This window comes from Pseudoliparis swirei, chromosome 7, assembly GCF_029220125.1.
Source record: "Pseudoliparis swirei isolate HS2019 ecotype Mariana Trench chromosome 7, NWPU_hadal_v1, whole genome shotgun sequence".
Taxonomy (NCBI): Eukaryota; Metazoa; Chordata; class Actinopteri; order Perciformes; family Liparidae; genus Pseudoliparis; species Pseudoliparis swirei.
In genome coordinates, this window is record NC_079394.1 from 17,159,261 (window position 1) to 17,174,138 (window position 14,878).

At 37.7% G+C, this 14,878-nt stretch overlaps 2 long non-coding RNA genes across 2 annotated transcripts; both read left to right on the forward strand.

Annotated features, from left to right (window-relative positions):
• Window positions 1–3,315: 3,315 nt before the first annotated feature.
• LOC130197344 (uncharacterized) lies at window positions 3,316–4,682 on the forward strand. Its single transcript, XR_008832427.1, has 3 exons — window positions 3,316–3,488; window positions 4,003–4,048; window positions 4,615–4,682. It is a non-coding gene; the product is annotated as an uncharacterized LOC130197344 (long non-coding RNA).
• A 7,421-nt stretch (window positions 4,683–12,103) lies between these two features.
• On the forward strand, window positions 12,104–14,303 carry LOC130197345 (uncharacterized). The gene is made up of 2 exons (XR_008832428.1): window positions 12,104–12,167; window positions 13,889–14,303. It is a non-coding gene; the product is annotated as an uncharacterized LOC130197345 (long non-coding RNA).
• The last annotated feature ends 575 nt before the right edge of the window (window positions 14,304–14,878 follow it).

Below are 14,878 nucleotides of genomic sequence, written 5' to 3' on the forward strand. Positions count from 1 at the left end.
CACGCTCATGAAGCTGTGAGGAGTCGGGCTTGTTGGCAGGCAGCAGGGGGCCTCAGGAGGAAGATCTTCAATTGGACAACCTATGAAGGCAAGAAAAAAGACAGACGAAGAAGAAGGTTATTGTCCACTTCTGCTGTCTCGCTGTCACACTTTACTCTTTTCAATACATCAGTAGAAAGTGCGATGTGTCTCGATTGGTTTCGTCTGATCAGCTGAACATCAGACACGATCACACCAACGGACAGTTAGCCTAGCTTAGTACAAACACTGGAAACGGGGGGGAAAGCTAGCAGGCCTCTGACCGGGCATTAAACTTGTGGCGTTGTGTCGCGTTTTCACACAACAGACGTTTATTTTGCTTTCTTTTATATTTCCTCTGGTCTCCGAGGCAGCGGAACGTTTGTGGGAGAATAAAAACGTAACTCTGACGTGGCCGTCTGCTTCGGCGTGCACAAACATTTCCTCGCCGTGTGGACCTTTAGTAGTTTGACTAGTCGATACCGCAGGTGAAACTCATCACACTAACTATGGCTGCAGTCGTTGACCTCATATTTTACACCTGTGTGACGACGGTCTCCGAGCAGAGAAATCGCTGTTGCTGCAATGCATTCTGGGCGTTTAAAGCTGCTTTGGAGGGAGGTAGATTTGTACGTTGGCTTTTTTAAGGATAATTGTGGGAGTTTAAATGTTCATAAATATTTTAGCATTTTAGCTGTTTGTGTGTGTCAGTGATTAGAAAATACACAACCTGTCACGGCGCTATTAGAGTGGACCCAAAAGCACGACTCAGACAGGAGTAACAAAGATTACTGTCTTTGGTTGGAAACAGGCCGGGTCAAAACCGGGAGATCAGTCGAAGAAGGAAACTAGTCCAAAAAGGGGCGGGGCAGAGAATCAGAGGTCAGGGCAGGCAGGTCAGGAATATACTCTAATAACGCTGGAGAACTTGGCACGAAAACACAAGACAATCTGGCAGAGGACAAGTGGAAGTGAGGGAGCTAAATAGTGAGGGACTAATGAGGGGATGGGCTGCAGGTGAGAAGGGCGTGAGGACCAGGTGAAGGGAATGAGGGACTAACGAGGGAGTGATCAGAGGCAGGTGAGGGGAGTTGGATTGACGAGATGGTGTGACAGGATGAAAACAACGATTACAAAAAGGAAGGCGTGGAGCTAAACTGTTACACAACCGCTATTAAATAAACTGTAAAAACCAAACGGCTTGCAGATTTATTTATTTGTTTCACACGTTCACCTCTGACATTTTAACGATGACTTTGCAGTAGAAGTTTAAAAGGAATTAAAAAACAAAAACGACCTTCAGCTTTTTTGTTTCATTATAAAATAGAGGAAGCTGAAGCTTTTGATTTTTATAAATAAAAAAATAAAATGTAATACATCGACCTTGAAAACAGACCCAAAAAAAAGGAACATTGTAACCTTGGATCATTAATTGAAATTTTTTTTTTAAAGAGTTGTTTTAGTTTAGTTTATTTCGATCAGCAATACTAGACAAAAATCAAAATTTCAACAAAAGAAGAAAGTGGCCGACCGAAAGGGTCAAGGCTGAAGCTATCAAGCTTATAAGTGCCCTAACCTATGCTTTCATGAAAATACTTATTTTAGAGAACCATATACATATACCAATATATATATATATATACAGTATATATACATAAACATATACACATGCATACAAATTCACACACCCATATAAACATATATACACACACATACCTACATATACATAAAACAATCAACAAAACAAAAACAAAAAAGCTTTTAATTCAATATTTTAGAAACATTGCAGATGTCATTGATGTACAGTATAAATAATTGTATAACTCTATTGTTGAACTCTGTCTCTGTGTCCTTCAGATTTTCCATATGTTGTCGTTGTTGTTGTTGTTGTGTTGCAGCCAACTGAGTTATTAATTAGTGTAACAATGTTCAGAGGAACCGGTTAGCATCGGAGGCTAATTGCTCCTCAGGGGAGGCTACGCACCTCGACCTCCTGCTTCTTCCCCTGGCTCTGCGACATTGTCGTCATCGATGTTGCAACCTTTATTTCCATCCTACGAGGGTGTGTGTGTGTGTGTGTGGCGTGTGATTCATAACTAATATGATCCTCTGTGCCCGTGTTGATGTTGTAAACTAAAGTAAAGATCCAACATTACAACGTTCCTTATTTTTTTGTTTTGAATGTCGTCGTATAGAAAAATAAAAAAGTATTTAATATTTATAAAGATCAAAAGCTTCAGCTTCCTGTATTTTATAATGAAACTAGGAAGCTGAAGGTTATTTTAGTTTTTTAATCCCTTTTGAATTTCAGAGGTGAACGTGTGTGTGTGTGTGTGTGTGTGTGTAAGCGAGAGATAGAGAGCGAGAGAGGGAGAGAGAGAACATCTAAGACCCCGTTTACGCGATGGGAAAACGCATATATTTTCATGCGTTTTGGCCTTTCATTTACACAAAAACGGAGGTTTTATCACGGAAAACGATCATTTCTAAAAACTCCGGCCAAAGTGGAGATTTCTGAAAACTCCGTTTTTGTGTTTGCGTGTGAACTACACTGTAAAAAAAGATCCTAATTTTACGGAAAATAACTCTAAATATTTACAGTATTTTTCTTTTTTTTTGAATTACATGCAAAACTCTGTGAAATTACAGACATTATCTTTAAATTAACAACCCAACTGTTAATTTAAGTTTTATGCTCATAATACAAAATAACATGTTTTTCCCATTTTTGTAAAGAAAAATGACTGTATTATTAATACAGTCTTTTTACCGTTTTCTTAAATGACATACAAATTCATGTAAAACAACAATTATTACCTGTAATTAAATGTGGAGCTCCTTATATGAAGGTTTATGTCCATACTAACAATTTAACGATTTTCTTTGTAATTTTAAGGTAGATCATATTATATTTATATTAATGTGTACTTTTACATTCAAACTCTGTAAATCTGAATCTAAATGTAGCTAACTTTTGTCATTACATTAAACATATTGCATTTTTTTTAAGAGTACAAAGTAGAAGAAATAATAGGTTTTGATACTTGTTCTTTATAGGAGCATTATAGGGCGACCGTGAGTATTTGTCCAGTGTCGGTGTCCCGGAGCGAGACATCTAACTTCTAACTGTAAGTCGCTTTTGGATAAAAGCGCCAGCTAAATGCATGTAACATGCTTGAACGTTTCAACCTCAAGAGAGCAGTGCAGCAGAAACTTGCCATATAGGATTTAGTGTCAACGAGAAAAAAGACCGTCACAATGGCAATGACCACCACGAGCGGAGTGCGAAGCATCCCAGATAGCAGTAGATCCTATCCGCCCTCCTGTCGCACTCGGTTTGGTCATGCCACCGGATCCGCGCACCATCAGACAGCGTTGTAACTGCGGTGGATGCTCCAAGTTGTTGCCCTTCGACTTTTCAAACTGGTATTTTCAAAACTGCAGCTCTTTGCGCCAGAAGTACGAGTTAGGTAAGTGTTGAATTGTGTTGCTACTGTCGAATTATGGCTCGTTTTCTTAAGAGTTCCCTCTTCTTTTGGCTGCCGCTAACATTGCTTTGTGAAGTTTGAGGTATTGTTAGACTTCAACGTAAATAAGTTATTACCGTAACATCCCGGTTTTAAAAGAAAAAATCGTATATAATCACACACAGTTGGTGATGGTGTATAAGCTGATGTTGCTACTGCACGTGTCCCCTCTGCCAGGGCTGGTCCAGCTAACTACCATGTGTGGTTCTCATGGAGCTATCTTCTGCAGCTAGCGCTGAATTGTCAGTGGTTAGGTTACTTAAGCTCCAACCCAAGGGTGCGCGATGGAAGCTGAGCGAGCTAACCGCAGCCCGCGAGCTAATAACGGCGCTAGCTCGCGAGCTAATAGCGCTAGCTCGCGAGCTAATAGCGCGCCAGCACAGACCTGTTTTAATTTAATTCTGCATGTATTGAGTTCTCAACACGTAACTTAGAATTTGCAATGTCATCCTCACAGTTGTACAGAAGTGACAACACTGTTGATCGCCATCTCTACAATTCAGGTAAGCACACATTCTTTGGAAGGAAATGTTTTCACAGCAACTTAAAGACACATTTGAGAGGGAACCGTATAACCTGTTTAACTTTATAATGACCAGATTTGTATTAATTCATTAAAATACTATCTTAATAGCGTAGTGTTTGTTAGGATCTGTGTGTTTCCTGTTTTATGTTGAAGTCCCTGTCTCGTTTCCTGTTTCCTGCTCTTCCCTCCCTGTGCTTGTCTGTTTCTTTCCTGATTGTTTCCAGACACGCCCTGATTGTTTCCACCTGTGTCTCGTTCCCTGTGTATTTAATCTGTGTCCTTCTGTTTGTCTGGTGTCAGATCGTCTTTTTCGTTCCGTGTGGTGTTGTCCGTGTTCCTGTCCTGAGAATAAACTCAGTTTTCGTGAAACTCCTGCTGCGTTTGGGTCCTCCACACCACGCATCCGTAACAGTGTTTTTATAAAATGACTTGACATGCTATATAAGCACTACAAATTAATACAATTGAGAACAAATAGATATTGTATATTTCCTGAAAGAAAAGATGCATTTCAAACATTGTTTGTATTTTGGTTTGTTTTAGATAAAATGAACAGAAAGAATGGGCCTGTCTCCAGCTCCACCATTAGACGGAGGGTCCGTCAAGATGTTTAGACTACATCACTGTGATTGATGGGAAACTGAATACAACTTTGACTGTTAAGTAAAGTTTCTTCTCTTCAATGTGTATAACACGCCTATTATTGCCGTTTAATCTCTTTTTTACGGTATACCTCGTGTTTTCAAACACAAATTTTCATACTCCTGGTTATAAAGAACTTTAATAGTTGCAAAATATTATTTTTTTCAATGTTCTTGGAACAGAAGGTTATATTTCTGTGACAAGTGACACTGTTTGTTTCTTTCCTCTGTAATTCAGGATGTTCCTCTTCATAGAATTCTTGACTAACAAAACGGTAGCAGTAGTGCCACAAAGCTATACCAGCTTTGTGGCACTACTGCTACCATTTTGGCCGAATTATCCGAGGGACGAAAGGGTGGACAAGGCTGTCAGAAGCGCCGAACAACCTGGACCAGACTGGCAGACACGTGACGTCAGAGTAATTGGATCATGCGGTATTATATTAATATTGTATTAATTGGCCGTTTTAAACGGATATAAAAAATCACTTTTATATATGTTGGGGGAAACAACATTTTAAGCACATTGTTCTGTTTTTAATTCTGTACTTTTTCATTGTGTTTATGTGACTTAATTTTTAGATAATTACTTGGTGGAAATATATGTTTTGCGACACATCAGATCTCCAGTCAGAAGAGGAGGCAATTCCTAAAGAGGAAGCCAATGCGGTGTGAGTAAATGTGTATACATTTTATTCTTTAGAACACTTTTACCTTAATAAAATAATGCGTCTGTCATTCATTTTTATAGTATGACCAATTAGTTTTTTTCTATCTCTTTCTAGCCATTTCTATGGAGACTCGGATGGAGACAATGAAAATGAAAATTCCCCCCACAAAACAGGGGTCCAACCACGAGCGGGACAGTTGTCCCTCCAATCATTGCCTCCTCCTAACTATTCCATGTACTCCATCACCAGCAGGACAGCGAACACGCCAGGGGACACGCCCACCTGGCGAGGCGTGTGGTTCAGACACCATTGCCTGCTGTGGTGAGCAACACCTCAAATGGCTATGGGATTCAAATTGAACCTTTTAATCACTTAATTTTTTTAAATGTTAACAATTGTTAATTGGATACAAGACATGCAATACACACTGTCACATTGAATCCAAGTGAATATGATTATTATGATTGCATTAATGAAATTGTATAAAACTTGATATTTCCATATTTTATGTAAAATCTCTTAATTGTTACATTTTTTAACTGTTTTTCTAATGGTTTTTATATAGCTGTTCCAGTTCAAATCCTAGGCATGCTGGAGACAATTACAGAGGTGAGAGACGTTCCGTTTCCGTGTACCACAATGGAGGAAGTGGAACTTTTGAGCAACGCTCAAAGATCCGTCAACATTCTAATGAGTGGTGAGTTTTTGTTTTAAGAATCTCACAAAGCTGATTAAAATCTATTGTATGTAATTTACACTAGACAATACCATGTTTGATGGAAATGTTTTTTCAAACATTCTGTAAAGTATCAAATATTAATCGTACTTTTCGATCCATTTTCGATTTCCTCCCTGGCAACGATCGGACGACATGATGCCAAACGTGGAACATCCTCGAATGAATGGAAAAAAATTATTCAGTCAAATGACATCTAAGACTTTGCTCCTGCGTAAGTAACTAATATTTAATGAAAACAATTTGGATTCACCCAGAGGTCTTGATTAGTGTTCAAACTTACGAATAACCATCTTTCCCAGATCTTTTTTAACAGTGCTAAATAAAATGTTTGAATTGCAACTTTATTCTCTACTTGGGTAAATGTTACTCGACTATATCTTTACATAATAGTTATATGATATATTGGCTCTAAATATAGCATAGCACACCTTAAGTGCCAGACAGCTACTAGATTTTAGGCTGCATTTCTGCTCTATGTTGCACTGAGGATTCATGAGATTTTGTATCTGCTTGTGTGATTACAGATGCCGTCAGAAAGAATCATGCCACATGCATCCACTGTTTAACAGATTCTAAAGCATGCCATTAGGTGGTTCAACCTGGCAGCAAACCGGGGTAGCTCCAGGAGGCGTGCTACTGACATCCCCACACTGAACAGAATTAAAAATATATATTTATATTTTTATATATAATATATATTTATATATATATATTAGGGCTGTCAATCGATTAAAAAAAATTAACTAATTAATCACATTGTGAAATTGCGATTAATTCCAACCTTTTAATCGCAATTGAAAGTGTTGACAGACAAACGGATTGACCAATCACGTTGAAGGTTTCATGTGACGAGTTATTTCCGCGCCGCGTCCCCCGACACGACGTTCCTCTGTGTATCAGAGGAGACAGGAAGGAGGAGCAGGAGGAAACCCGACTGATTCATCCACGAGTTAAACTGATTTCTGCTCCTTATTTTTGCGGAGAAATAATGGTTTAAAAAACGGAAACAGTGTCAAACTGTACTGCCGTGGTTTGACACTCAGAGGAGTGTAACAACTTCAACGAACACCGGAAGCAAGTCGAAGTGTCCTTGAGCAAGGCACTGAACCCCCAGTTGCTTCCCGGGCGCATCACTGCAGCCCACTGCTCCTTAATAACTAAGGATGGGTTAAATGCAGAGAACTAATTTCCCCTTGTGGATTAATAAAGTATATTCAACACAAAAAATGTGCGCTAATTGCGTTAAAATATTTTAGTGCGTTAATGCCAAATTAATCGCATAGATTACGTTAACGCTGACAGCCCTAATATATATATATACACACCAGTTCTCAGTTGGAAGTTCCACCATTCACTTGAGGCCACTGACTTATTCTCCGGGAGAATTGTGGTATTTGGGTTAGGTGGTCGGTATGTATGGTTGCATTAGTTGGAGCTCTTGTGTTCTAATGTGAGCTATAGTTTTTACTCTATATGTATGTGTGTATATATTGTCTCGAACTAATTATCAATAAATATGATTCATACATGTACAAGAAATAATTTGATGTCCTTTTAATAAACTGTTTTTGATATTATTTCCGATTGCATTTCTTTTTTCCCCATTGATGCATATTAAATATATGTCGGTATGTAAAGTAATTGATTCGGGCCAAATGAGCTGCTTTATGGAAGGATCCAAATGGAATGAATATGGGTGCATACGGCTGTACATCTAGCCACTGATCCGGAGCCTATGACGCATCCGGGAGTCAGTTTGCTATCTGTGATATTAATTGTGTTACATTGAACTGGAATAGGCCTTTACTGTTCAAAATATTGAAAATGACAATGCTATTAAAAACATTTGATTTCCACATTCCAAGTTGTGCAAGTAAAAAATAGAGTGAGTTTGGCCTGTATTATAGACACTTCCAGGCCGGTTAAATTAACTGGGTTTGCCCTAACGACGGAGGCCCGATTCTGCCATAGTTGCTTGCTACTTTGGGCGTCCTTTAGCCGGCAAAAGACAGTAACCTTTGCCCATGTGATTGAGGCCCAGTGCTGCTATAGTGCATGCCGTCTTGGGCATCCACACAACGGTGAAAGAGGGGGAGTTTAGCCCTAAGAAAGTAGGCCTTGTGCTGCTGCAGTGCATGCTGTCTTGGGCATGCGTAATTCAGCCAAAGACTGTGCATTTAGCTGGGGGAATTGAGGACAGCAGTTTCTTTATCCGAGAAACAGCGTTGTTGGCTGCCTTTAATTCAACCTTTTCAGCCTGGACGCAGAGCTCAAGTAGTCTTGAATGTGCCTCCAAAATGTATGGTATTTGTGGGTTAAATCAGCCTTTTCATCGTTTTGACGTTATACTCAGCCAATTTAGCCTGGAGATGATGCTGTAGTGCATTATCAAACTGCACAATTACTGTTGAATCTACCTTGCTTCCATAGACAACTAAAATACTTTAAAGACATTCACTGTCTACAGTGAGCAGTTGAACAATTAAAATGTACATTGTCCCATATAAAGGATGGCTAATGGCCTAACTACTTTGGCCAACACCTTGGATCTGCTGGATTTGAGCTATGCAGAAGAATAAAGACAAGAAGAGGAAATGGCTTCACAATGGATTGACTTGCTACATGCGGTTAAAAGTTTGAAAACATGTTGCAACTTGTATGGGATAATGGCCATGTTGGCAAATGAGTGTTGCTGTGGGCAAAGGCTGAACTCTAAACCAACCTGCCGCATAACACTGCAACACAGTTCGGGAAAATGACATTGTCATGTTTGCACAGTTGGCATTTTGGTGGTTCTAAAGGAAAGGTCAGGATTTGTTAAAATGCAAGAGGGTCATACTATGGGCCATCTGAATGTAAATAGAATGTCACCATGATATCAATCCAGCGATAAGCAATATATGCAGTGATTATTGTTGATTGTTCCATCTCAATTGTCATCAGTCCTCATTTGGGTTATTGTGCAGGAATGGCACTAAAACTTTTTAAATATTTGGGTGCTTCATTTTCTTTAATTAAAGAACCACTAAACACTGGGCCTCTACTTGTGTGTTCTTGTGTTGAGGCTAACCGGGGAAATAATAGTAATAATACAAATAATAATCTACCACTTCTGAGTAGACTCAATGTAGAGGAAACGCTTCATATGGATCAATGTGTTGGAGTTCTGTTGACTGTAGAATAGTAAGTATACTACAAAGGAATTGAATGACCAACCGTCGCCCCTCTCAGGCCTTAAAAACATACTAAGTGTGGAAATATATATATAGCCTACCATGTGTCTATGTGTGTTTGTGTTAACCTATAGGTATTATTACAACTTTACCATATAGTATTTCATTTGTATTCATACACTGCAATGGAAAGAGTTAATTGAATATACCAGCCTATAAATACAACTAAATACAGACATTTCTTTAGTTTCTTTCAAAACAAGTCATCTTTTTCTATATTAGTTATGTTACCACGCTAAAACCATTGCTATTGGCTGTCTCCCCTGCTTTGAACATGATTGGATAATCTGCCTGTCACTCAGAAGAACTGTGGCCAATGAATGTCCCGCGCTCGATTTGAAATACGTCTGTTGGGGGCGGAAGCCAGCGGGGGCAGGGCTGCTACCTCAGGTGTTCTAGTGTGTGTGCTGTTGACTGCATTATTACCTTTACCTGTATTTTTATGCCTGCCTTAACTTTTGGGATGGATGTCAAGAAAGAAAGACTGGGGACACAGAGAAGGATCATCACGGGGGGATGTGGTGACCAGCAATTGGAATATCCGCAAAATATCCTGCAAAAAGATAAAGATATCAGGTAAACATTTTCTTTTCTAACTTCTGAACCTAATTTTATAATTTCTTAGCATAGTTTAAACAAATTTAGACATATTTTTACATGTTAAACAATTATGTTATTTTAAGTAAAAGTAATGTTATTAAAATAAAATAATTAGTTTAATGTGTGTTCAATTATATTCATAAAAAATTATAATATAATATGAGGACTGTTACGAAGGTTTTTTAGTTTGGTTTTTAGCTAGCTTAAACTACGTTCAGGCTTCAGGTAAACCTTGCTGATTCTGTTCCACAAAAACAAAAAGGAACTTGATGTGGGTTTTGGGTGGGTGACATGGACATTATTTCACTTTTCGAACCGTACTGCTTTTTGCACACACAGCACTGGACCAGACACTGTGCAGAGATGAGGAAGAAGAGAGAAGAGAAGAACCAAAGGTGACAAGATACCACTGGATGGTGGGGCACATAATTCCACTCAAGGACAGGTAGCAAACAGACAAGACATATGAGAGATAGGATTTGTTCTACAAAAAAAACAATAAAAAACAGCAACATGTGCATTAAACAGAAACAATACACACACATACTGTAAAATCTTGTGTTCATTTAAAGCCTGCTCAAAACAAATGCATGCATGAGTTACTCTAAGTCAGACTGGAAATAAAGCCTCTAATTTTGTAAATGTTTCTGAGTTCATTGTTGAACAGGATTGGTCAAGTCGAGGGAGCAGACAGAAACAATCGATCCTACTTGGTGGGACCAGGAGTGTGTAGTGTATAATGCATTCTGTTTCTGTAAAAATACTACTACTGTTTGTCAGTCACGATTTAATTTAATTTATGTTTCAGCGAGAAGTTAATGGTTAACATCCCCTCTCTGGTCGGTTTATCGAGATTAAGTTATAATATAATATGTGCTTTGAGATTTGAGGTCCTGTCATGGGACCTAAAGCTCAGATCACTCGCTGCTTAATGTGGTCAAATAGCCTGATCTGGCAGGACTAGGAAAAATCACTCTGTAAATAAATAAATAGCGGCATAAATAAATGTATAAGATATAAAATAAATACAGGAATGAATAAATATAAAGTTTTGTATTTATCAAAACGTTACGTTAAATCTATGTGAATTGACTTCTGTATTTTCATGTGTTTATTTATCTATTTAAGACCCCTAAGCTCACGACGTAGTACCATTTATTATTGGTTATCTGTATTAAATGGAAGGCAAACAACAGTGAACACTCCCAACATCTAGAAAGAACAGTTGGTGAAACAGGTGGAATAAATGACAACCTCATGAGCAAATGTGTTGATGCGGCAGGCGTGTGGAAAGTCCTAGATACTGGAGTCACACTCGTGGAATTTAATTTAAGGATGTTTTCAGCAGAAAAGCGTGAAGTGTCAATTCAGTGTACTGAAGTGTGCAAGCTGATGAGCCTAAGTAGCCTAAAAAGCGTCTAGGACGGTTTCTGTTAACGGGACCTGCCAACTTCACACTCCATTCAAGTAGCCAGGCAAGTAGTAGACACAGGCTGTTCTGCATGTCATCCTGTGAGCAATGGCTCGTAAAGGAGAGTCGGAATAGTGGCTCATTTTAGAATATCGACACGTAAAAATACAACAAAATAAAGATAAATTTATAATAAGATAATAAAGAAATAAATAAATGAAGAAATATCTGAATAGAGATTATATTATATTAATGTTTATATTTGTTGACAATGAGCATTATATTTATTGATTTTATTTATTTATTTATTTATTAATACATTTATTTAAGCATTTATTATATTTTTATTTATTTATTTATTTATTGATGCATTTCATGATTTATTTATTTTATTGTATTATTTATTCATGCATTATTTTATTTATCCTGCGTCAAGAATGTCCTCCATATTAACCGTGCCAAAGGTGCATCAACTAAGTACCAAGTAAAGGGTCTGAATACGTATGTCAATGTGATAATTCAGTTTTCTTTTTATTACAGGGTATTTAGTGTAGATTGATGAGGTAAAATTAATTCAAATGATTCTATCATAAGGTTGCAACATAACAAAATGGGAAAAAGTGAAAAGTCTGAATACTTTCTGCATGCACGAAATATGTGGTGGCAGTTTTTTCTGATTCATTTTCACATTACCCTTTTCAACACTGATAATAGCTAATTACACGAAACTTTCTTATATTTTTCAGCTCAATAAGGATTGGAACAACATTGACGGGAGGAAACACCCAAAGTCCATCACTCGTAAGTATCCACTGCAGCATATATAAAAGATATTAGTCCATTTGAACCACTATTGCAAAACCTTACATTGTGATTAATATTAGATATGATTTCTCAAGTACTTTAATGATCTGAGCAAAGCACTTTTTAAGACAGTTCTTCCACTGGCCATAAAAAACTGAGGAGCTTTTCCTTGGCCTTCCTTTGAGTTGCGGTGGCCCTGAGAGGTCAGGGCACTGCAACTTAATAAAACATGCTAATAGACAAAACACAAGCAAATTAAGAAAACAACTTCATCAAATTGACAGCACATGTGCAGCATTTAGAAAAAGCGCTGCAAATTCAGACGACACAACACGGTACAGAAAAGCGCTGCAAATTAAGAAAAAGTGTTTCAAGAGGACACTAAATCGTGATGAACACAGCTTGGACAGGCTTGCTGTTGCTATGGTTTGTGACTCATGAAGTTATTGAAATCGGGTATTGTATCATCTGTTTACGTTGTGGACCTACAATATGCTACTGCTCTACTCACCGGAAAGTGAGCTGCATGCACCTCGCAGGACCTTGCAGAGCGGAAAAGCTGAATTATATCAGTCATTCTAATTATTTCTGAGGAGATTTGACAGATTTTAAACTGTACTATCCGGTTTAACAGTGTGGACAGACAGCCTTGTAGCCTGCATCATATTCATGTAGGCATTATTAGACAAAAAAAATATACAGACGTATAGTCTACAGTAAGCCAAGCATTCCCATGAGACTTCTTTCCTTGAAAAATCCCCAAACAGACCACTATTACCTTACCTGAAATGAACATACCTCGTACTACTATCACCACCATAAAGTTATTGCTTATATGGTTATTATGCAAGCTACAGTTAACGTAACTTTTCAATTTTGAAGATGAGGTCATATGAGATTGAATTCTGCTTTTCGCTCTGCAAAGTCCTATGAGTTGCGTGCAGCGGTCACTTTACGTGCAGAGTAAAGCAGCAGCAAAAGTCAGTTCCCAACATAAACAGATGGTATACGGAGCCGACGTCACTTCAATAACTTCACGAGTCTCAAACTAGCAGCAACAAACATGTTCAAACCGTGCTCAGCACCATTGTCCTTTGGAAACACTTCTGTTTTCTGTATTTATGCATGTTTTCTAAATGCTGGACATGTGTTGTCAAATTGCTAAAGTTTAATCTTAACTTGCCTGTGTTTTGTCTTTTGCATGTGTTTTCTTAAGTGGCAGTGTGTTGATCTCTCAGGGCCACCGTAGAGTTAGCATACTTTTCAAAGACATGTCGTCATCATTATCATCATCTACCCTTTTTTATTTCTAAAGGGCATTGAGGAAAAGACCCTCAGACATGTCACAATATAATTATCGGTGGTTGGTTTGATCTAGATGTATCAATTAGCTTCTTTTTTTTGTTTAGCTACAAGTGTGTTTACCTTGCTATGATACATCTGTGAAACGTGCCCATTGTTGTGAATCCACATCTTTCTTCTTTTCGTGATTCACATGTTTCTGATGGAAGTGCTAAGACATGCACTGCGTGCAGCTTTAAATAGGTAATCATTTAATTACTATCATTCTCAAAGCTGACTGTTCAGATTGACAGAATGTCAATTGGTACAGACAATTTCAAAATAGTTAGTTTAAGTTTGTTTAAAGGAATGGTAAGAAATGAAAGCCAACTTTCTCAGGACTTTCCAGTGAATTTGTTTGTCCTTCTTCCCCCCAGATGCACCGAGGATCTGGCTGATTACTGGAAATTTGGAAGATTGTTCTTTATCTGCACTGTCACTTCTGGTAAATATTTATGAAGAAGAAATATACTTTATTAATCCTCAAGGGGAAATTAGTTCTCTGCATTTAACCCATCCTTAGTTATTAAGGAGCAGTGGGCTGCAGTGATGCGCCCAGGAAGCAACTGGGGGTTCAGTGCCTTGCTCAAGGACACTTCAACTTGCAACTAATGGGGAGAGCGGGGATAGAACCGACAACCTTGGGGTTGCAGGACGGCCCTCTTACCCCACTGAGCTACAGCCGCCCACAATTATGGACCTTTTGTTTATGTTTTGCTTTCACTTATCAACTGATAGTGAATAATTGGTTGATTTTGAAAATGTACATTAAATAAAATGTTTTAAAATCAATATTGGTGTGTACTTTATATGTAATTCAGTTTCTAACCCCTACTTTAATTGAAACATTGAATGTTTTGTAGATTTTTCACAGTAATCTCAAAAGCTTATATTTCATAATAATTGAACACTTGTAATAGTACAGGAGAAATCTGGAAAATCACAGTATTTCACTGCAAAACCTTTATAAATATCATTTTATTGAAGGTGTTTGATTGTAATAATATAGGAAAAATCTGTAAAATCACAGTATTTCACTGCAGAACCTTTAGAAATATCACTTTATTGAAGGTTTTTGATTGTAATAATATAGGAAAAATCTGTAAAATCACAGTATTTCACTGCAGAACCTTTAGAAATATCACTTTATTGAAGGTGTTTGATTGTAATAATATAGGAAAAATCTGTAAAATCACAGTATTTCACTGCAGAACCTTTAGAAATATCACTTTATTGAAGGTGTTTGATTGTAATAATACATACAAAATCTGTAAAATTACAGTATTTCACTGCAGAACCTTTAGAAATATCACTTTATTGAAGGTGTTTGATTGTAATAATACATACAAAATCTGTAAAATTACAGT